General features: G+C 43.2%; 1 protein-coding gene across 1 annotated transcript in view; it reads right to left on the bottom strand.

The window, feature by feature from the left end:
* The window catches only part of LOC106571754 (utrophin), a 190,756-nt gene that overhangs the window by 136,059 nt on the left and 30,517 nt on the right, over window positions 1-24,180 (bottom strand). The window lies entirely within an intron of this gene.

Below are 24,180 nucleotides of genomic sequence, written 5' to 3'. Positions count from 1 at the left end.
TCATAGGCCAGCTTTCAGACAGAGGAATCATGCATTCAACACTCGTTCCTACCCAGCCTCTCCACAGGCCACGTCAACGAGGTCACTTCCGGTGCCCGGGGTTATCGCCAACACAACACTTCCTGTTAGAGGGACAGCGTCCTGTTCGGGAGATGAAAGATCTGTGCATGTGTGTGCGTGCGAGAGAGTGCGTGTGTGTCCTCAACTACACTACTCTTAGAAATGTTTCTCCAGGGTTCCAATAAGAGGTGTTGGAGAGCACAGCCCCACCTGAGCGTTACAGGAAGTTACACTGTTACACTTTGCACAGCAATCAATACAGGAAAGGACACCAGCATAGAAAGGTCTCAGAGGGCACCACTCTCAACTAGCTCACATACACTATCCTCTGTCTTCCTTCACAGAGCTACAATTGAATAAGAATGGATAGAAGGTAGATGGATGGATGGAATGATGGATAGATGGATGGATAGATAGTGAACCCTGAACAGACCATAGATCGATGGACAGATGGAACTGCATTGTCAGTGTTGCTGTAGATACATTGATTGCATCATGGACACATTTCTCAAGTCAGGCAGGCACATGCAGATGCATACAGGATATTTATACTCTTAATTACAATATTGTGTAAATTACAATTACCAGTATGTTTGAGTCAAACATTTCATCATTGAAAGGACTTCATTTAAGGACTTAATTTAACAAAACACATTCCACATTCAATATCTCAAAGAAGCTGTATTGCACAGCCAGACAAAACAACGCTCCCCACGGCGAGATGCGTCTGAAAACATCCAGGGTGTTTTCAATAGGGACATTTAAATTGATTTGGACCAGTGGTTCCATGGCAGTGCTGCTGACTGACTAATTTAATCAATCAGCTATTGATTATGGTGGAGTGTTGTTGTGGCTTGGTGGTTTGGTGGTGCTGAGCTATAGTCAATGAACAGCATTCTTACATAGGTATTCCTCTTGCCCTATCCCATCTGGACAAGAGGAATACCTATGTAAGAATGCTGTTCATTGACTATAGCTCAGCATTCAACACCATAGTACCCTTCAAGCTCATCATTAAGCTCGAGGCCATGGGTCTGAACCCCGCCCTGTGCAACTGGGTCCTGGACTTCCTGAAGGGCCGCTCCCAGGTGGCGCAGGAAGGAAACAACACCTCCACTTCGTTGATCCTCAACATCGTGGCCCAACAAGGAAGTGTGTTCACCCCCCTCCTGTACTCCCTGTTCACATATGACTGCGTGGCCACGCACGCCTCCAACTCAATCATTAAGTTTGCAGATGACACAACAGTAGTAGCCCTGATTACCAACAATGATGAGACAGCCTACAAGGAGGAGGTGAGGGCCCTGGGAGTGTGGTGCCAGGAAAAGAACCTCTCACCCAACGTCAACAAAACAAAGAAGCTGATCGTGGACTTCAGGAAACAACAGAGGGAGCACCCCCACATCGACGGGACCGCAGTGAAAAAGCTGAAAAGCTTCAAGTTCCTCGGCGTACACATCACTGACAATCTGAAATGGTCCACCCACACAGACAGTGTGGTGAAGAAGGCGCAACAGTGCTTCTTCAACCTCAGGAGGCTGAAGAAATCCGTCTTGGCCCCTAAGACCCTTACAAACTTTTACAGATGCACAATTGAGAGCATCCTGTTGGGCTGTATCACCACCTGGTATGGCAACTGCACCGCCCGCAACAGCAGGGCTCTCCAGAGGGTGGTGCGGTCTGCCCAACTCATCACCAGGGGCACACAGCCGGCTCTCCAGGACACCCACAGCACCCAATGTCACAGGAAGGCCAAAAAGATCATTAAGGATATCAACCACCCGAGCCACGGCCTGTTCACCCCGCTATCATCCAGAAGGTGTGGTCAGTACAGGTGCATCAAAGCTGGGACAGAGAGACTGAAAAACAGCTTCTATTTCAAGGCCATCAGACTGTTAAATAGCCACCACTAGCCGGCTTCCATCTAGCTACTCAACCCTGCACCTTAGAGGCTGCTGCCCTATAGACATGGAATCACTAATCAATTTAATAATGTTTACATACTGCTTTACTCATTTAATATGTATGTACTGTATTCTATTCTACTGTATTTTAGTGAATGCCACTCCGACATTGCTCGTCCTAATACTTATGTATTTCTTTATTCCATTCTTTGACTTTTAGATGTGTGTATTATTGTGAATTGTTAGATACTACTGCACTGTTGGAGCTAGGAACACAAGCATTTCGCTACACCCGCAATAACATCTGCTAAATATATGTATGTGACCAATAAAATTGGTTTGGTTGGGGGATGCGGGACAAAGGGACAAAATGCAGAACTGTCCCACACAATCCGGGACATGTGGTCACCCTAGTTAAAGTTTACCTCCTACTGAATGACTCAAAACAAGAGCTATCCTATGCTGTTCAGAGAAGAGAGCTATACTGTTCAGCTTCTGTGTTGTATTGTAATTCCAGTGATCGTATGAGATATAAACAGCAGCAGCACCAGAGTTTTTTTTATGGTTGTGTGTGAATGACAAGCACATGTATGCACATAAATACACAAACAAGTACAGGCACTCAGACACTCTCAAACACACAGCACTATACCAACATGCAAAGCTAATTTAGAGCGCTTCCTTTGTTTAATCAGAAACAGGGAGTTGTGGGTAACCTGAACAGATGAGTGCAGGCCTTGAAGTCTGATTGGAGAGTCAACAAGGAGCCAAGGAAAGGAGAGTAGAGACTTAACAAATATCAGCCAGCTAGGCTCTTGATCCAGGAGGGGATTCTCTGCTGTTACCAAGCAAATGCTTGGTTTTGGAAAAAGCTAAGCACTTAGCTAGATAGCTAACTATAAGGGCACAAGGCGAGACCCAGATGCAGACACAGGTGGCAGATGGTTAGAGTCCAAGATGTTTATTAACAATCCAAAAGGGGTAGGCAAGAGAATGGTCGTGGACAGGCAAAAGGTCAAAACCAGTTCAGAGTTCCAGAGGTACAGAATGGCAGGCAGGCTTGTGGTCAGGTCAGGCAGAATGGTCAGGCAGGCAGGAATGGAGTCCAGAAAAACAGGCAAAGGTCAAAACCAGGAGGACTAGTAAAAGAGAATCGAAAACCAGGGAAAAACACGCCGGTTGACTTGAACATACAAGACAAACTGGCACAGAGAGGCAAGAAACACAGGGATACATACAGTAGGGAAAATAAGCAACACCTGGATGGGGTGGAGACAATCACAAGGACAGGTGAAACAGATCAGGGCGTGACATAACTAGCTACTAAATCAGCAACTGCAGAGCCTTTAGCACATTTTAGACAGTTAACTTAATAGTTACAAGATATCTGGCAAACATTTAGTTGAGTGACTCACAAGGCTCCGGTCTCTCGTCATCGTGTGCTTGTAAACAAACACCATGTGACACCTGACTGGGGACTACCTAAGCTTCATAATAATGTGAAAGGTGAAATGAAGAATTGATCATGTATTGCTGGTTGACTGTAGGTATTTATTTAAAAAGTAGCTACAAATATTAAAACGTATTAAAAAACTTCAAAAGAAATAGTTTCAATGCTATTGATGGTATTGAAAAAACATATTTTGGCTTTTTCCAAATATACTGAATTCAGCCTAAGCCTATACACTACACTACAGCAGCCAGCCTGCCAACCAGACAGACAAACAGGGGAATCTCAATGAGGTCAAAGGCCATTGTAAATGACTGGCTGTCTATGATAATCAAAGAAAAAAGGAATGTCCGCAACTCTGCTATGCTACTATTGTGATTTAATTAGAAGCACAAAAAAGCAACTTCGTTTTCCGAGTTGACCTGAGAAAGATCCAACTCGGAACAAAAATATTTTATTTGTGCTTCTGATTAAATCACCATGGGAGCCTACCAGAGTTGCAGACATGCACCTGATAAGTTTGACGTGCATATTCTATTCATCCTATAGTCTATAGACAAACAAATACTGCTGTCACTGAATGCTGTATGAACTCACTACTGTAAGTCACTCTGGATAAGAGCATTTGCTAAATGACTAAAATGTAAAGTAAATGTACTGAGTATATAGTATTGTCACGTCCTGACGAGTAAAAGGGGTCATTTGTCATTGTAGTTTGGTCAGGGCGTGGCAGGGGATGTTTATTTTGTGTGTTTCGGTGTTTTTGGTTTATGTTCTATATTTTCTATGTGTATATCTAGTTTTCTATTTCTATGTTGGGTTTTTGGCAATGACCTCCAATTAGAGGCAGCTGGTTGTCGTTGTCTCTAATTGGAGGCCATATTTCGTTGGGTTTGTTTTCACTTGTGTTTTGTGGGTGGTTGTTTTCCTGTATAGCCTGTGTTGCCTTACGGAACGGTTTTCGTCGTTTTGTTTAAGTGTTTTCTTTAATAAACCAACGCTGCCTGTCACCATGACAAGAGGCTGCTGGTTATTTACTTCCTGAATGTTTACAGTAAGTCAAGTCGCTCTGCATTACTATATGTTCCCTCTGGGGATGCAGCACCAAAATCAATGTAGCTATCACTCTTATCATGATGTTAGAGTTTCATCTCTCCTTGTCCCTCTCTCGGCCTCTCCATCCCTGTGTCTAGATCAGAAGGGATAGAAGTCCCCTAGGGTTTCATCCTGAATCTCTATCCTTTGTTGACTGCATGGTCTGCAATCTCCTCCAATCCATTTTTCCATTTAGGTCTAAACTAACTCGTACTCTGTGTTCCATCTGTTCTTAGCAGGGGCTCCCTTCTATCACCTAGTCTACTATCTCATCACCTCCCCTGGGGTTTAGATGCTATGGTGTGTGTGTGTGTGCCTCAGTCACTTTCACTCTCTATTGCATCTCTGTCCTCCCTAGGGATCCATTTTCACACCTACCCATTTTACTTTATGGAGTTTCCATCTCTCTCAGTCTCCCATATATTGCTGCTCTCTCCAAGGTGCCTCTGGTGGTAATGAGAATATGCAGAAGATGCAGCCTTGTCCCGCCGATCCTTCTCTGCTGCTGTCTCCCTTGAGATGAAAAAGCCTCCACAGAGTCTAGATAGAGTAATGTTCTCTGCATGCCTTTACCTCCCTCCTTACTGTGGGTCTCTCAGACACCTCATAAAGTGAGAACTGGGCCCGTCCCAATGTTCTAGCCAAGCGGTTCTCTCTATAGGATAAGGACTAAGTAGAGATACAGGCTAGGCCTTAAATAATGTTCTTTGTCTGTATGACCCTATGTCTGGTCTCTCCAGGGATGAGGTCTTACTCTCTGTAGTCAACAGGGATAGGAGAGTGTACGCATCTTATATTACCTCTCACTCTATGGAATTAGGTTCAATTCACAGAGTAGCACATATTAACTCAACGCATCCTATGGTACCCTTGTCTTGCTTGTAGTTGGCTCAGATCGTAAGTTTTCAGTGGGCAGAACCTATTTCAACTCTGTGTTAACAGCTCTCTCTAATCGGAGAGACAGAGAGCCCGGTCGGCAAGGGCCATTGTTCATCCTTAACAGCCATTGTGTTGACTGGCAGGTCCTGTTCTGTAGGGGCGGGGCTGAGCCTGGAGCACCATTAACCTGCTGTTCCTGTTGCGCCCTCCAATCAGCTTTAAGATCCATTAACGCCTTAACACGACACTTAACACGGCAGTAGACACCGTGTTTCACAATGTAGCTAATGACATGGAGAGGTCTATGCAGGTACTCAGACAGCACCCAGACAAACAGTTAGACATCTTGGGAAGGTTGCTTGTCCGTGCATCATTGCAATGCATCTTCTGTGGACAATCAGTGTTGCACGCACGCCTACACACACGCCTACCCCCCCCACACACACACACTCACTCAAGGTGGTGACAGGGCAAATCCTCTTGTCATCAGTTTTCATGATGAATAACCCATCTCTGTCATGGATGGACTAATCTGAGGTGACTGGAGAAGAATTATGTTATCCAAGACAAGGACACCAGGAAATTAAAGACAATACAACAGGCCACAAAAATACCAAGTCCACCCTGCCATTCACAACACATGGGCTGCGGTTGCGTAGAGACTTGACCCCTAGTATAGTCACTGGAGGAATGAGAGGGATTTCTGTGAGAGTGCTGCTATGCTTCTCGGCCAGTAAAGTGTGTTTCTTTTAAATTGCGCTTACAGCACAGCGAAGAGTTATTCAAATTAGCCTGAAAAGGAGGGATAAAGAGAGAAGAGACAAGGGGAGTGATAGAAAGAGAAGGGCAATATCTGAGAGGCACAAATCTAAAAGAGCTGACTCTTCCCCTTACATTTATTCATATAGAGTCAAGTGATTGCCCCCGTGTGTCTGTGTGTGTGTGTGTGTGTGTGTGTGTGTGTGTGTGTGTGTGTGTGTGTGTGTGTGTGTGTGTGTGTGTGTGTGTGTGTGTGTGTGTGTGTGTGTGCGTGCGTGCGTGCTTAAGTTTGTGTGTGATTGTGTGTGTGTTGTACAGTAACATACACAGTCTTCAAATAATGTTAAAAGCAGGCATCCATGTTGATCTGCTTGTCGTTTTCTCCTCCCTCTCTTTTCTCTCCCCATATCCATCTCTGTGATGAAACAGGCTGTGCCAGCCGAGGAGCGAGGCAAGGCAAGGCTGCGGTGCTGAGAGGCAGAGAGGTGTTAGTGTGTTTGAGCTTCAGACTCATCCACAACACAAAACTCAATTAGCCTAATTACATGGAAATGGAAAGAACAGAGTGAGTGGGAGAGCGAGAGCATGAGGGAGGGAGGAAAAAAGTGTTTGTGTGTGCTGCGTGTGTGTGTGTGTGTGTGTGTGTGTGTGTGTGTGTGTGTGTGTGTGTGTGTGTGTGTGTGTGTGTGTGTGTGTGTGTGTGTGCGTGTGTTCATGCTCCGTTTTACAGAGTGCTCCTGGAGACTGGGTGTACCTAAGGAAACTAATGAACAAATAGCTGTTACCATTACTATGGGGGCCAGAGGGAGTGGAAAGGAGGGAGGGAGTGGATATTCCTCTTCATCTAGGTCTCTGCTGTGTCTAGTACAACCCTTCTAATTTAGATGGCAGAAAGGAGAGAGCAGAAATAGCAGCAGACAGACAAGGCCAGAACCATAGGGGTTACACTGACTCAAGTGGTTCTGAAACACCACACCGTCTGCCCTAGACACACACACTAATGCGTGACTCAAGTGATGCCATAAGATATGCCTTAATGCTGTGTCTGAGGGGATAAAGTCATACATTGTCCAATGTTGTGATATAATGAATGATTCTTGACTGCAGAATGAGATGAACTAGATAGTATGACTATACTGATTGTGATGATTGCGTGGTGCCTTACGGAACACTTACACAGTTGATTGAAGATGAGTCCTACGTTATGGACTACGACTGATGTGTATAGTAAGATCATGATGGTGTGCATGAGATTTCATTTATGGCTGGAGTGCTCTGGAGTGCTATTGAGGACTTCCACGCACTTCTCTATAAGAGTTGTGCTGCAGCTAGACAAATGCGTAGAGCTCTCCTATATCTCTATCTATTTCTCTCTCACCTCATCTATATCTATTGGTCTCTCTCTCACTTCACAGATCCCCTTCTCTCTCACACCATCTACTGTATTTCCTATCCTTTTTCTCTTGAGCTTTACGGGTTTACTCCAACTCACTCCATTTGTTTTCCCCTCTCTCCCCCTCTTAAACACTTCATCCATTTCCCTCAAATCAATCACGTCATCTCTCCTTCCCTCTCTTTTTCTGTTGCACCTGTGCCTTTGTCTATCAGTCGTATAGTTCATTAGTCAAACCGTTCTATAGCAACACCAACGCACAGAGAAAACAGAGTGCCTCTCTACATTTGAAACTAAATGAAAATAACCACATAAAACACAATTACTACATTCACAAACAAGCACCAAATGTAGGGCTGAACCCATTCAGTCGACTGGTCCATTGTTTGGTCGATAGACTGTTGGGCGACTGAGATTTCTTTAGTCCAGCAGTCGCAATTTATTTTTATGGTGCACAAGCCTAATTACATGGAAATGGTCTGATTCGCGCCCGTCTCGGAGGCCACGGAGATGGCACAGTCCATCACTCTAAGACGTGATACTGAAATTGTATATGGTTATATTATGTAAAAATAATGGTGCAACACTAATAAATCGAATATTATTTTAGAACAAATGCACTTTCTCGCACATTGGATATAGCTGCTGTTCACGGTTCTGAAACAATATTCAATGTGCTGTAGAATTGGCACCTTTCCCTATGTTACTATGTGCTATGTGCATAATACCAAAGTTAACTAGCATATTGAGATTGAGAATAATGCAGCGGAGGCACAGCAGCAGAGACGAAGAAACAGCCCTTGCCTTAGATTAATTGTCTTAGAAAATTGAGGAGAGAGGAAACCAACCTAATTAGCTCTGTAATCAATAGCCTAACTGTTAAATATGCCTGGCTTTATAAATCATCCATATATATCTACAGAAGACAGATCTTGCTTCTGTTGCTTGTTTAAGTGTTTGTTTAATAGCCTACTGATTCCGTGAGCACCAAGCCTCGTGCAACGGCAAAATGTCGGATAAAGCAATTTAACAGCTGTTTTCAATCTTTGATATGCTGTAATAAAGGCTTTAAAAAAAGTAGTTAGAACAGACTGGTATTGCTTATAATTTATTTAGGGTTGTTTAGACTGTTCCAAACAGACTGAACATTTTTATTATAATCAAACAGCACCTGATTGTCACACATAACATGCATGCAGCTCTTGCACCCTCCTTTTTTATTTTTTTATTTAACCTTTATTTAACCAGGCAAGTCAGTTTAGAGCAAAATTCTTATTTACAATGACGGCCTACCCCGGCCAAACTCTTACCCGGACGATGCTGGGCCAATTGTGCGCCGCCCTATGGGACTCTCGATCATGGCCGGTTGTGATACAGCCTGGAATTAAACCAGGGTCTGTAGTGACATCTCTAGCACTGAGATGCAGTGCCTTAGACCGCTGCGCCACTCGAGAGCCCACTCAGGAGCCCACTCGGGATCTCCTTTTTATTGTTATTATTACAATTATTATCATGATCATCATTATAATAATAAGTCATGTCTTTATCATTAGTAGGTTTTGTATAGTAGACTTGTATAACCACCATTGATCTGTAGGCCTAAGAGCGTGTCCTGTTTAGTCTTAATCCCCTAACTTACTTTGGCCCACATGTCAGTACAGTATATAGGCTACTGTATCATTCCTTCATGCCATCACACAGCATACCAGACATTCATGCTTAGAAATGCAATCAAGCATTTTAGTCTTACAATTAAATAACAAAGGAAGCTTTGAAAAAATTTGCCTAAACAATAAACAAACCACAATTCACGAATGCATGCAACTGTTTTTAGTCTGCTGTAATAAAGACTTTATATATCTTTTTTTCCATTAGAATAGACTCTCTGGTACACTTGGGATTCTTACATTGTTCCAAATGGTCAAAAAAATTATAATATTGTAATCTAACAGCAACTGTTTGGCACAAATAATACTCACAAAATGCTTGCTCCTATACTCTCCTTATTCTGGATCGCCAGTAGTTTCCACAACTAAGTCAAATGTCTTCCACACATCTAACCTATCCTTTCCCTCCTGAGCAACCAGTAAACATTTGCCCATTTCGAGTTTCTTTTTCACGTCCTCCGCATCCATTTTGCTGTCATGTGTTACTGTGTTCAGAGTTTGTTATTATCATGCATGCAATGCTTATATGTTTCACATAAAGAGAGCATGGGTTGAGGGAATAGGGAATGTTTTTCCTAAACAAATTAGAGATTTCGGTAACAGAGCTTTTCAGTCAGAAACAAGGAAGAACCTAAATGGCTGAAATGATGTAGCAGCTTCAGCATGGACAGAGCAATAAACACTTGCTGTGCTGTGGTGCCTTTTCAGTGCAGTAAGGAGGAGAGCAAAACAACGTGGGCCAGTCAAACAGGCACTAACACAGTGTGACCACTGGGCTCTTTCTTGAGTAATTTGTGTGTCTTAATTATTTAATCAAACAGTGTGCTTAAAGCATCAGCCAAGCTCAGTGCATATGTAGTTGATGTTATTCAAACACATAGGGTGTGTGTCTATACAGTGCCTTTCGGAAAGTATTCAGACTCCATTACTTTTTCCCCATTTTTTTATATTACAGCCGTAATCTAAAATGGATTAAACAAGTATAATCCTCAGCAAGCCACACAATACACCATAATGACAAAGCAAAACAGGTTTTTAAATGTTTTATCCAATGTATAAAAAATAAAAAACAGAAATACTTTATTTACATAAGTATTCAGACACTTTCCTTTGTGACTCGAAATTGAGCACAGGTGCATCCTTGAGATGTTTCTACAACTTGATAGGAGTCCACTTGTGGTAAATTTAATTGACTGAACATGATTTGGAAAGGCACATACCTGTCTATATAAGCTCTCACAGTTGACAGTGCATGTCAGAGATAAAACCAAGCCATTAGGTCAAAAGAATCGTCCCTATAATAATTGTGTCGAGGAACATATCTGGAGAAGGCTACCAAAATAATTATGCAACATTGAAGGTCCCCAAGAAACCTTGGCCTCCATCATTTTTAAATGGAAGAAGTTTGGAACCACCAAGACTCTTCCAAGAGCTGGCTGCCTGGACAAATTGAGCAGTTGGGGGAGAAGGGCCTTGGTCAGGGAGGTGACCAAGAACCCGATGGTTACTCTGACAGAGCTCTAGAGTTCCTCTGTGGAGATGAGAGAACCTTCCAGGACAACCATCTCTGCAGCACCACCAGTCTACCAGGCCTTTATGGTAGGTTGGCCAGACAGAAGCCACTCCTCAGTGAAAGACAAACGACAGCCCGCTTGGGCTTTACCAAAAGGCAGACCATGAGAGACAAGATTCTCTGGTCTGATGAAACCAATATTGAACTCATTGGCCTGAATGCCAAGTGTCATGTCTGGAAGAAACCTGGCACCATCCCTACAGTGAAGCATGGTGGTGGCAGCATCATGCTGTGGGTATATAAATTAGCACAAATAAACAAACTGTAAACAAACAAACTGTTTTTGTACAGAAGGTTATTGCTTAGTATGGTTCAGATGGTATTTATATTATATATTCATTTCATGGTTTTATTAATTGAATAGCTGTTTGTATGGCATGCTAAATTATCATTCTGGCATCTGTCACAGTGATGATGAAAAAAGGGTGTACAGTACAGAGAGAAGAGTAAGACAAAGACAGAGAGAAAGATAGCAGAAGAGACATCTGAGAGAACAGAAGAGATATGTGTTCCGTTGTCCGATTTTGCCCTAGATGTTCGGTTCTAGACGAGTGCCCGCACACTCACATACGGTCGTTATCGGTCTCCTCTCTAATCTGTGTATGATTTCTTTGATCTTCTGAGTGATAAGGAAACACTCATTTCAGATATAGTCTGTCCAATTAGTGAGAACTAAAGCGGAACAGAAATGAGAACAGAGAATGTTTGTAATATAGCGCGTTTGGGCTGTGCAGATGTTTAAATACACTTAGTTCACACACTGTCAAACAAGGTGGTTAAAAACAATGAAGAGATGTCAGAATGCAGAAGCAGAATGGCACTAACAGATATTACAAAGACATCTCATCTATGAAGCTAAAAATGTGGACACAGAATGGAAGACCACATATGCTAGTTGACAGTTCAGACAGAAAGAGGTCTGTTGACTCTATATAACACCACTCCATCCAGTTCAGTCAGTACAGTACAGGCATCTTGTTTACACCAATCAGCCCCTCGGTAACAATCATCCTCCGACTAACCCCCTAATTTCCTTGGATACGCTCGCCCGTATCTGCTGTTCCATTTATACAAGTACAGTACACACGCCTACAGCCTTCTCCAAGCATCACATTTAAAACTGCTTTAATTTATTGTTTTATTTGTAACCTTTATTTAACTAGGCAAGTCAGTTATGAACAAATTCTTATTTACAATGACAGACTACCGGGCAACAGTGGGTTAACTGCCTTGTTCAGGGGGAGAAAGACAGATTTTTACCTTGTCAGCTCAGAGATTCAATCCAGCAAACTTTCGGTTACTGGTCAAACGTTCTAACCACTAGGCTACCTGCCGCCCCAATGTACACATATATATATAAAATATATACCAGCTGTAAAGCTGTCCACAATAAGTGGCAAATTACACTGACTCTCCTTCACACTCTTCCAAACACAGGTGTGTTTTGTGAGTTTTTTATGAATACAGTTTTATGAGAAAATATATGATGAAATGCATTACACCGTACCCAAACCGGCCGCACGCGTGTGTCATCGTGCGCAAATTTATTTTGTCCCCCCACACCAAACGCGATCACGACACGCAGGTTGAAATATCAACTCTGAACCAATTATATTAATTTGTGGACAGGTTGAAAAGCATTAAACATTTATGGCAATTTAGCTAGCTAGCTTTCAGTTGCTAGCTAATTTGTCCTATTTAGCTAGCTTGATGTTGCTAGCTAATTTGTCCTGGGATATAAACGTTGAGTTATTTTACCTGAAATGCACAAGGTCCTCTACTCCGACAATTAATCCACACATGAAACGGTCAACCGAATCGTTTCTAGTCATCTCTCCTTTTCTTCTTTGGACTTTATATGGCGATTGGCATCTAACCTTCATAGTTACCACAACGACCGTCCGATCTCAGTTAATCTTTCAATCACCCACGTGGGAATAACCAATGAGGAGATGGCACATGGGTATCTGCTTCTATAAACCAATGAGGAGATGGAAAAGGCAGGACTTGCACCACGTTCAGCGTCACAAATAGAACTGACTTCTATTTTAGCGCTTGGCAACGCAGATGCTCATTGGCGCGTGTGAGCAGTGTGGGTGCAATAATTGAATAACATGTATTTTTATTTTGCAACGCTCACACACGCGACGCGAGCGGTGTGGTCAGCATGTTAGACGTAACTAATGCCCCCATAAGTGGAAGTTATATGCAATAGAGATGTCCACTAAGATCCATTTTCATGCCTATGATTTGCATCTATTTGGTGCTTATGGGATAGACTGGTGTCACTTGCCATTCACTCACCTTTTGATACATCATTAGCAACCCATTGTCCCACCTGCTCCTCCTCCTCTTCCTCTTCCCATCCCTCCCTTCATTAATTTATACTTCTATCTCTCCCGCCTGCCGTGTACATGCATGCACACAACTATGTATGAGTGCAGATGTGTGTGTGTGTGTGTGTTTGCTGCCAGCTGTTATAAAAGCACTAGCCCCTCTCCCGACAGTCAGCATGGTGTGGGTAATTGAACTCGCTATGTGGCTGAGACCCTATCTCCTCCTTACAGCTTTGAAAAATCCATGGCATCTCGCTGACACACTGTTTACTATCACGTTTCTCCAAAACGCATCTTTATTTATTAGCTAGAAAGTCCTTGACCACTGGACCTAGAAACAGTGGGAGGAGTTCTTTACCCCATCAAATAAGTGAGTGGTAGAGGGGGGGACCAACTAATAACAAAAGCTAAATGAGGGTTAGAAAAGTGAAGCTGAAATGGATCAAACAGTTGGAAACAAGATGACAAACCACTGCTGAGACAGCAAACTAAGTTCCTCTCCAATTCACCACTTTGTTGCCTTCATCCTTCCTTACCTCTCAATCCCTTCCTCCCTCATTCCCCCATCTCGCCATCTTCTGTTTCATAAAACACTTCTGGTGTTTGACTGGTGCCTTGATATACCCATCATGCTTCTGTTGGTCCACTTAACCCCGACTGAGACAGAATAATTGGCTGTGCTTAAATCCTTGTCACACACAGTAAATCCTAGTAAAGCAGAGCTAGCCGTCAAGGCTGTATGTCTCTTCGGCTGATCTATATCTCATCCCCCTTTTTCATTCCTCCTCTTTCCTGCTCTTTTTTAAGTTGGCGGCCCACGGTTACCTGATTGATGGCTGAGTAATGCATGAATTCATGCAATCACACACACACACACACACACACACACACACACACACACACACACACACACACACACACACACACACACACACACACACACACACACACACACACACACACACACACACACACACACACACGCGTGAGACAGAGATGGCGTAAAAGCTTTGGTTTGGTATAGTGTTGCCCATCAGGCTGAACTCTTCCTGCTGGGGCATACTTGATCAATGGAGAGGACATGCTTTTAGAGAGAGAAAGAATGCGAGAGAGAGAGAGAGAGAGAGAGAGAGAGAGAGAGAGAGAGAGAGAGAGAGAGAAAAAGGAAAATGAAATAGCATGAGAGAGAAAGATGTGAGAAAGAAAATGGAGGAGATAGAGAGAGAGAGAGAGAGAGAGAGAGAGAGAGAGAGAGAGAGAGAGAGAGGTAGAGGTAGAGAGGGAAGAGGTAGAGAGATGTATTACTCCCTCCCTCTCTGTATCCTCCACCCTTTCCCAGTGATGATACTTGCAGCATAGTTCTACTGGTATCACTTGCTTTCTTCTCCACCCTAACACACCCAACACCCTTAGAAATGTCAAACCTCATTCACACACCATATTTACCATAGCTTGTATGGTAAATGCCAGGTCAAATAAGGAACATGGAGCTAACAGGCGTGTCTTTACCATAGCATCAAAAAGATAGACCAGATCGTGAGCACTGACTATTGTATTGGAGAAGGTCAGATCCCTTCACAACACTAACAGGGGACACACACAGCATATGCCAGCCTTATGTAACATGGCATCATATATGTGCACTGGGACAAGGGGCATTGGAGCAATGGGACCTAATGATGGTGGGACTAAATGTATCTAGATTTTAGCTATAAGTGGTAATTTACTTTCTACCCAGATTATGTAAATTAATTTTGAGTTTGCCCTCAGCTTCCTCTCTCTCAGACTCTATTAGTTCCCTTCTTTTCCCTCTGCTTCAACCTTCAAAGTTACAGAACATATCAAATATCAATAGCTAAATCAATTTCTATACCTTTTCATCGGTGTGACTATGATGATAAAGTTTCTCTATTGAGATAGAAAGATGAATAGTGCATTAGGGGGGAGAGAGAGAGAGAGAGAGAGAGAGGGAGAGAGAGAGGGGGGAGAGAAGAGCAACCAATGAAGAATGAACACCATTGTAAATACAACCCATACAGCGCATTCAGAAAGTATTCAGACCGAAGACATTACAGCCTTATTCTAAAATGGATTTAAAAAATGTTCTCACTTTTTCTCATCTACACACAATACCCCATAATGACAAAGCAAAAACAAGTTTTTCGAAAATTTAGCAAATGTATAAAAAAAGAAAAAAAGAAATAATACCTGATTTACATAAGTATTCAGACCCTTTGAAACTCGAAATTGAGCTCCGGTGCATCCTGTTTCCAATGATCCAATGATCGATCTTTGAGTTGTTTCTACAACTTGATTGATCCACCTGTGGTAAATTCAATTGATTGGACATGATTTGGAAAGGCACACACCTGTCTATAAAAGGTCCCACAGTTGACAGTGCATGTCAGAGCAAAAACCAAGCCATGAGGTCGAAGGAATTGTCCGTAGAGCTCCGAGACAGGATTGTGTCGAGGCACAGATCTGCAGTATTGAAGGTCCCCAAGAACACAGTAGCCTCCGAGTTCCTCTGTGGAGATGGGAGAACATTCCAGAAGGACAACCATCTCTGCAGCACTCCACCAATCAGGCCTTTTATGGTAGTGGCCATACTGAAGCCACTCCTCAGTAAAAGGCACATGACAGTACGCTTGGAGTTTGCCAAAAGGCACCTAAAGGACTCTCAGACACTGAGAAACAAAATTCTTTGGTCTGATGAAACCAAGATTGAACTCTTGATCCTTGATGAAAACCTGCTCCAGAGCCCTCAGAACCTCAGACTGGGCCGAAGGTTCACCTTCCAACAGGACAACTACCCTAAGCACACAGCCAAGACAACGCAGGAGTGGCTTCGGGACAAGTCAAAGGGAAGCACAGCCGCGAGCTGCCCAGTGACACGAGCATACCAGACAAGCTAAATCACTTCTATGCTTGCTTCGAGGCAAGCAACACTGAGGCATGTATGACAGCATCAGCTGTTCCGGACGACTGTGTGATCACACTCTCCGTAGCCGGCGTGAGTAAGACCTTTCAACAGGTCAACATACACAAGGCTGCGGGGCCAGACGGATTACCAGGACGTGTGCTCTGGGCATGTGCTGACCAACTGGCAGGTGTCTTCACTGACATTTTCAACATGTCCCTGATTGAGTCTGTAATACCATCATGTTTCAAGCTGACCACCATAGTCCCTGTGCCCAAGAACACAAAGGCAACCTACCTAAATGACTACAGACACGTAGCACTCACGTCTGTAGCCATGAAGTGCTTTGAAAGGTAATGGCTCACATCAACACCGTTATTCCAGAAACCCTAGACCCACTCCAATTTGCATACCGCCCAAACAGATCCACAGATGATGCAATCTCTATTGCACGCCACACTGCCCTTTCCCACCTGGACAAAAGGAACACCTATGTGAGAATGCTCTTCATTGACTACAGCTCAGCGTTCAACACCATAGTACCCTCAAAGCTCATCACTAAGCTCAGGATCCTGGGACTAAACACCTCCCTCTGCAACTGGATCCTGGACTTCCTGACGGGCCGCCCCCAGGTGGTGAGAGAGGGTAGCAAAACGTCTGCCACGCTGATCCTCAACACTGGAGCTCCACAGGGGTGCGTGCTCAGTCCCCTCCTGTTCTCCCTGTTCACCCACGACTGCATGGCCAGGCATGACTCCAACACCATGATTAAGTTTGCAGACGGCACAACAGTGGTAGGCCTAATCACCGACAACGACGAGACAGCCTATAGGGAGGAAGTCAGAGACCTGGCTGGATGGTGCCAGAATAACAACCTATACCTCAACATAACCAAGACGAAGGAGAGTATTGTGGACTGCAGGAAAAGGAGGACCGAGCATGCCCCCATTCTCATCGACGGGTCTGTAGTGGAGCAGGTTGAGAGCTTCAAGTTACTTGGTGTCCACATCAACAACAAACTAGAATGGTCCAAACACACCAAGACAGTTGTGAAGAGGGCCCGACAAAGCCTATTCTCCTTCAGGAAACTAAAAAGATTTGGCATGGGTCCTGAGATCCTCAAAGGGTTCTACAGCTGCAACATCAAGAGCATCCTGACTGGTTGCATCACTGCCTGGTACGGCAATTGCTCAGGGTCTGACCGCAAGGCACTACAGAGTAGACTATTTGCATTGTGTGCCCCCCCAGCCCCTCTTTTTACACTGCTGCTACTCTCTGTTTATCATATATGCATAGTACTTTAACTATACATTCATGTACATACTACCTCAATGGGGCCGACCAACCAGTGCTATCTGCATTGTGTCCCACCCACCCCCCACCAACCCCTCTTTTACGCTACTGCTACTCACTGTTCATCATATATGCATAGTCACTTTAATCATATCTACATGTACATACTACCTCAATCAGCCTGACTAACCGGTGTCTGTATGTAGCCTCGCTACTTTTATAGCCTCGCTACTGTATATAGCCTGTCTTTTTACTGTTGTTTTATTTCTTTACCTACCTATTGTTCACCTAACACCTTTTTTGCACTATTGGTTAGTCAGCTCGGGGTTTCAATCAAGCAACCTTTCGGTTACTGGCCCAACCCTCTAACCACTAGGTTACCTGCTGCCCCAGAGTTACCTACCTCTGCTGCAGAGGATAAGTTCATTAGAGTTAACCTGTTAGGGCTAGGGGGCAGCTGGATAAAAAACGTACCCGATTTAATCTGGTTACTACTCCTGCCCAGTAACTAGAATATGCATATAATTATTGGCTTTGGATAGAAAACACCCTAAAGTTTCTAAAACTGTTTGAATGGTGTCTGTGAGTATAACAGAACTCATATGGCAGGCAAAAACCTGAGAAGATTTCATGCAGGAAGTGGCCTGTCTGACAAGGTGTCGTTCTTCTTGTCTCTGTTTATTGAAGAGTGAGGATCTTAGCTGTCCCGTGACACTTCCTACGGCTGCCATAGGCTCTCAGAAGGCGGCAAAATGCTGAATCGTGGCTTTGCAGGCTCTGGCTGAAACAAAGTAGCGCGTTTGGGTAGTGGCTGGTTACAGTACTGTGAGACTCAGGCCCGCGTCGACCGAAAGCTTAGCTAAATGGACATTCCCGGTCGGAATATTATCGCTTTTTTACGAGACAAATGGCATAAAAATGGATTTTAAACAGCGGTTGACATGCTTCGAAGTACGGTAATGGAATATTTCGATTTTTTTTGTCACGAAATGCGCCATGCGCGCGACCCTGATTTATCATTTCGGATAGTTTCTGGAACGCACGAACAAAACGCCGCTATTCGGATATAACGATGGATTATTTTGGACCAAACCAACATTTGTTATTGAAGTAGCAGTCCTGGGAGTGCATTCTGACGAAGACAACAAAAGGTAATCAAACTTTTGTAATAGTAAATCTTACTTTGGTGAGTGCTAAACTTGCCGGGTGTCTAAATAGCTAGCCCGTGATGGCTGGGCTATGTACTTAGAATATTGCAAAATGTGCTTTCACCAAAAAGCTATTTTAAAATCAGACATATCGAGTGCATAGAGGAGTTCTCTATCTATAATTCTTAAAATAATTGTTATGCTTTTTGTGAACGTTTATCGTGAATAATTTAGTAAATTGTTAGTGAATTCGCCGGAAGTTCTGAACGTCACATACTAATGTAAAAAGCTGGTTTTTGATCTAAATATGAACTTGATTGAACAAAACATGCATGTATTGTATAACATAATGTCCTAGGGTTGTCATCTGATGAAGATCATCAAAGGTTAGTGCTACATTTAGCTGTGGTTTGGGTTTATGTGACATTATATGCTCGCTTGAAAAATGGGTGTCTGATTATTTCTGGCTGGGTAGTCTGCTGACATAATCTAATGTTTTGCTTTCGTTGTAAAGCCTTTTTGAAATCGGACAGTGTGGTTAGATTAACGAGAGTCTTATCTTTAAAATGGTGTAAAATAGTCATATTTTTGTAAAATTGAAGTATTAGCATATCTAAGGATTTGAATAGCGCCACAGGATTCAACTGGCAAGCGTCCCACCTAGCCCATAGAGGTTAATCAAATAAATTAAGCAACATTTCTTAAAATAAATCCCATATACTATGTTTTACAAAAAAAGGTTTTAAATTCTCTAGTACAGCCAATATTAAAACAAGTCAAATGCTTCTCAAAGATGCCCTCTGGTGGTCAAACTAGCACTAACCAGCGTTAATGGCAACAATGGCTGACACTTAAATAACATGTCATAGAATTCTGTGGCAGCCCGCACGGTGTCCTGCAGTATGACGCAACTTTTACTGGAAGAACCGGTGTAGACTACTGTAAAATGCATTTACATTTTTCTTGGAAAAGAAACACCATAATATTAATCAATTTAATTAAAATACATTTCTAACAGTATAAACAGCACAACAAATTGAATAATAATAACAAATTATAATCAATCCCATGTAGTCTTTTCTAACAAAAAAGGTTTTAAAGTCTCTCGAGTACAGCCAATATTAAAAACAGTCAAATGTGTTTGTGAATTCAATCACATGTTGCGGTTTATTCATTGTTTAATTATTCAAGGCTCCCTTTGTAATTTAGTTTTGTAACTAAAATGCTTGACTGTATTTAAAGACATGGGTGACTTGGATGCTGTGCGATGACATGCACAAATGAATGAATGGTTGATTGATATACAGTATATTGAAGTAGGCCTTTATTCCAATAGGTAAGTTACCGTAAAACAGCTACAATCAACAGGACTCTTAGGCCTACAGCTCCATGTCATTTCAATAACTTAGCTTCTCAAAGACGCCCTCTGGTGGTCGAACTAGCATTAATGGCAAAAATGCCTGACAATATAATACTATGACGTTATGCACTCCAACATGCCATACCATTCCGCAGCATCCCGCAATCTGTTAAAGGAAGAGCCACTGTAGGTGGTGTGACTGAAACTGTACCGCCTCACCCAAACCCCACCTGACAGTTTCTTGGCTGGAGCCTGAGCCAGGGTGCTTCCATGCCCTTCTAGCACATCAATGGAGGGATGACATTTCTCATTTGTTTATTTCTTGCCTTTCCTCTCCTCCTCGGGGTTGATGATCACCTACGACTACCTGTCAACAACAACACTTATGGCAACCAGTGGTAAGGAATCCCAGAACATTCCAACATTCAGTTATGGCATGTATCACATCAGTGATCTAGTTATGTTCTCCCCAGTGCTAATGCTACTATGTGACCTTTCTGATGCATTATACATCCTACTATATATGATAAAGAGGATGGTGTGTTGAAAGACCCCGGGGAGCCTGTCAGGCATCACAGACATGTATTCAGGCAGTGAGGGGTACAGCTATCAGTAATGTTTCATTCCAGAAAGTGGTTCCTTTCCCTCTGACCACCCCTTTACAGACACTGAGACAACCTGAAAGGTGTGTAAACAATATATTTACTTTGATACTGTATTGCTTTCACCTATGCAGTCCTATCAGATGCATAGAGGGAACTAAGAAGTCAGCAAGGGCCAGGCCATAAGGGGAGGGGACAACTTTTCGGAATGGAATACAGCCCTAATCCACTTTCTTTCTAGGATGAAGGAAGATTGAACACACTACTCCCACCAGCCTTCATCAACACAAGACCTCCAAATAGAGCAGAAAAGGGGCCCATACAGAAACACAATAGAGCACTATAATACTCTGCTGCCAAGGCTAAAACAGGAAAACAATTAGTTTTCCTCTCCTCCCAGCCGAGACACAATGTACTGTTGAGGCCCAGACACTTTTAGAGAGAGAGAGAGAGAGAAAGAGAGAGAGAACATTTCATTGAGTTGTGCCTTCATGAACGCTGACTCCCTGCACCCTAAAAATAGCAAACAGTCATTTTTCACCATTGGATGTGTCTAAGAAGTCTGAGTGGAGCTAGGGGAAAAGTCTGAGAGAAAAAGACGGAAAGTTTGTTAGTTTGAGAGAGTGCAATGTGGCAATTATTTTCTACAGCTACACACTCCAGGGCTCTGATGTGTCTTCCTGAGTAACAAAATAGAATGTGTGTGTGGTGTGTGCATGCGTGCGTACGGGGCCTGCAGTGGAGTAGCTAGGTGGATTTACAGTGGCTGTGAGCCTTTCAGATTGATACTCTCAACTAGGGAGAAAAACCCATTAATTACTACTAACAACTCTGTCCTGTTCAGCACACACACACACACCCCACACACACAAACAGGGATAAAACCTAAATACTGAACAAAAAACTATGCACTCTCATTAGATTGAGAGATCTGACACACTTACAGCCTTACACACATATTTGCATCCATCTACACACACATGCAGACTCCATTAAATCACAATCTAATCAAATTGTATTTGTCACATGCTTTGTAAACAACCTGTGTAGACTAACAGTGAAATGTTTACTTATTGGCCCTTCCCAACAATGCAGAGGAAAAAAAGAGAAATAATAGAAAAATAATAACACAAGGAATAAATACACAATGAGTAACGATAACTAGATAAACAATGTACAAGTACCGAGTCGTTGTACAGGGATACAAGGTTATTGAAGCCATAACCCAGTTGTTTCTGGTGACCTGGTCCCTACAGTATGTTTCTGTGTTGTCCTCTGTCCCATACCCATCATGCTCTGCTCCTAGCAGCTCTATTTATATCCCCCTGAGGCCCAAGCCTTGGTGACCGAGTGATTGACAGGGCAATCGACAAGCAAGCTTGATCCATCTGACTTCCTCCCACCGACCACCGACCTTCCCTGATCGCTCTGACATCACAGTGGCACTCCGCTTTTCAGACATTCAGTCTCCTCATCTTAGATCCCAGACTGTGTGTGAGTGAGTGAGTGAGTGAGTGAGTGAGTGAGTGAGTGAGTGAGTGAGTGAGTGAGTGAGTGAGTGAGTGAGTGAGTGAGTGAGTGAGTGAGTGAGTGAATTGGGAATTTGCTATGGCCCTGTGTTCCTTTGCTAGGTGGCCCTTCAAAAACTGGGATGAGGTCACCTAGCGGAGGGACAAACACACACACACTTTTTGGGGTCACTAAGCATGCTCAGACACACTCCTTTCATTCTTCTCCAGTGTGGGTGTTTTCAAGGGCACTTCCAACAATTCTCCAGGGGATTATCTCATTACTGACATTAAAGTAATCTAATTGGGCCTTGAAATGAATAGATTAATTTAGCCATTAAAAGTGATAACCTATTAAAGTGTTTGGGGATTTGTGTGTGTGCGTGCATGTGTGTGTCAGTGTTTCTTTGTGTGTGTTTCTGTGTATTTATGTGTGTATGCTCACTCACCCTGGGACCTTCTTCAGGGTTAATGTGTTTATGGGGAAATCATTACCCCCTTTAACCTCATATCACAGGCAATAACTCACACACTTCAAGAGCAGACAGTCACAAACATATGTCTCTACCTGATTTCTCTCGATGTCATTAAGAGACATTATGGACTTTTGATGTCATCAGTGGAAGAAAGCAAAACTGTCCAAGCATCCCTTTCTCCCCTTTCTACCGCATTCTTCCCCATCCTCTGTAACTAACAGCTGTTCTAATCTCCCTTTAGTGTTTATGTGTGTGGGTGTGTGTGCTCGCTCACTGTGTGCGAAATACTGTATGTTGATGTCACACTGTCACTGTGAGTGTGTAAATGTGCCTGTGTGTGTTGATGTGTGCATGCATTTGCATGTATGTGAGAAAGTGTGCATATTAGAGGTCTTCACGGATTTACCCAAACCCAATTGTTATTTATTTATTTAACCTTTACTTAACTAGGCAAATAAATTAAGAACAAATTCTTATTTGAGATGACGGCCTACCCCGGCCAAAACCTCCCCCGGACGACGCGGGGCCAATGGTGCGCCGCCCTATGGGGCTCCCGATCATGGCCTGTTGTGATACAGCCCGGGATCGAACCCGGGTCTCTATTGACACCTCGAGCACTGAAATGCAGTGCCTTAGATCGCTGCGCCACTCGACTACCCGATAGCTGACCCTATAGCCGAACAGGTCGGACCAAAATTCCCAGATCGGATCACACTCGGTTGACAAGGACTTTGGATCTGTCTGAGAATATGTGAAATACCGACTAGATCCAAAATTATATTTGATGAAGAAAATATTCTGATGAAAATAGATATCCTCTATAAATCACACTTGCTATGCGTGGCAGTTGGTTCAGTCAATAGTATTAATCTCTCTGCGCCGCCTATCTGGCTCGAGCTCTCATTATAGCGAACTTGAAACATTGTTAGAACAGGGCCCTCGCGGTTTCCTGCACCAATGAGCTCCGAACAGACAGCTGTATTTGCACAAGGGTAGCCTATTTTATGATGTTTCCACCGGAGATATGGGATCAGCAATGTGTTGCTATTTTACACCAAGGCACTGTGGTTACTTAGGCATGGGAAGGAGAATGTTGGAAAGATTTTTCAAATACATCGAGGAGTGGTGGTGAGTTAAGACAAATCAGAAATGCTATCAGACATCCCCTAATGGGAACTTTTTGTAGGCCTACATTTGCGTACATAATGAATGCGCACAAATTAACGGGAGACAAAGAGCAAATTCTGAAGAGAGACAAGCACAGTGTATCTTTGCCACACACCCCTTCCTTTCTTCTTTTGTCAACATTTTAGGGATGGCACTTATGAAAATACTAAGCTGTAGCATAGACAACTCATTTATTTTAGATAGGACCACAACAGAAAATGCATGTGAAATGTTAACGTTCACTGCCTGCCTGCCAGACAAGTCAAAACAATTCAACTGGCTTGTGCATCAATAAAGCTGTATTTTTTATCCTTCAGATCCATTTGGGTCCGATACAGACGGGACCCAATTTGGATCAGATTCTCCCTCATCTCGGACATATTTTGGGTCGGATCTGGTCCACCTCGGCTCTGAATCGGAACGGGTATTGATTTTCAAAAACATTCCCTGGTTCTGTCGTTGTCGGATGTGAATTTCACAGATTCAATTCGGCTCGGATCTTAATTTCGGGAAGCCCTCTAGTGTATATGTGTGTGTGTGTGTGTGTGTGTGTGTGTGTGTGTGTGTGGTGTGTAAGTAAAAAGGTCCGT

The sequence above is a fragment of the Salmo salar genome, chromosome ssa15 (assembly GCF_905237065.1).
Source record: "Salmo salar chromosome ssa15, Ssal_v3.1, whole genome shotgun sequence".
In the NCBI taxonomy this organism is placed as follows: domain Eukaryota; kingdom Metazoa; phylum Chordata; class Actinopteri; order Salmoniformes; family Salmonidae; genus Salmo; species Salmo salar.
The sequence above is the reverse complement of the archived record's forward strand: the minus strand, read 5'-3'. Positions and strand labels throughout refer to the sequence as shown.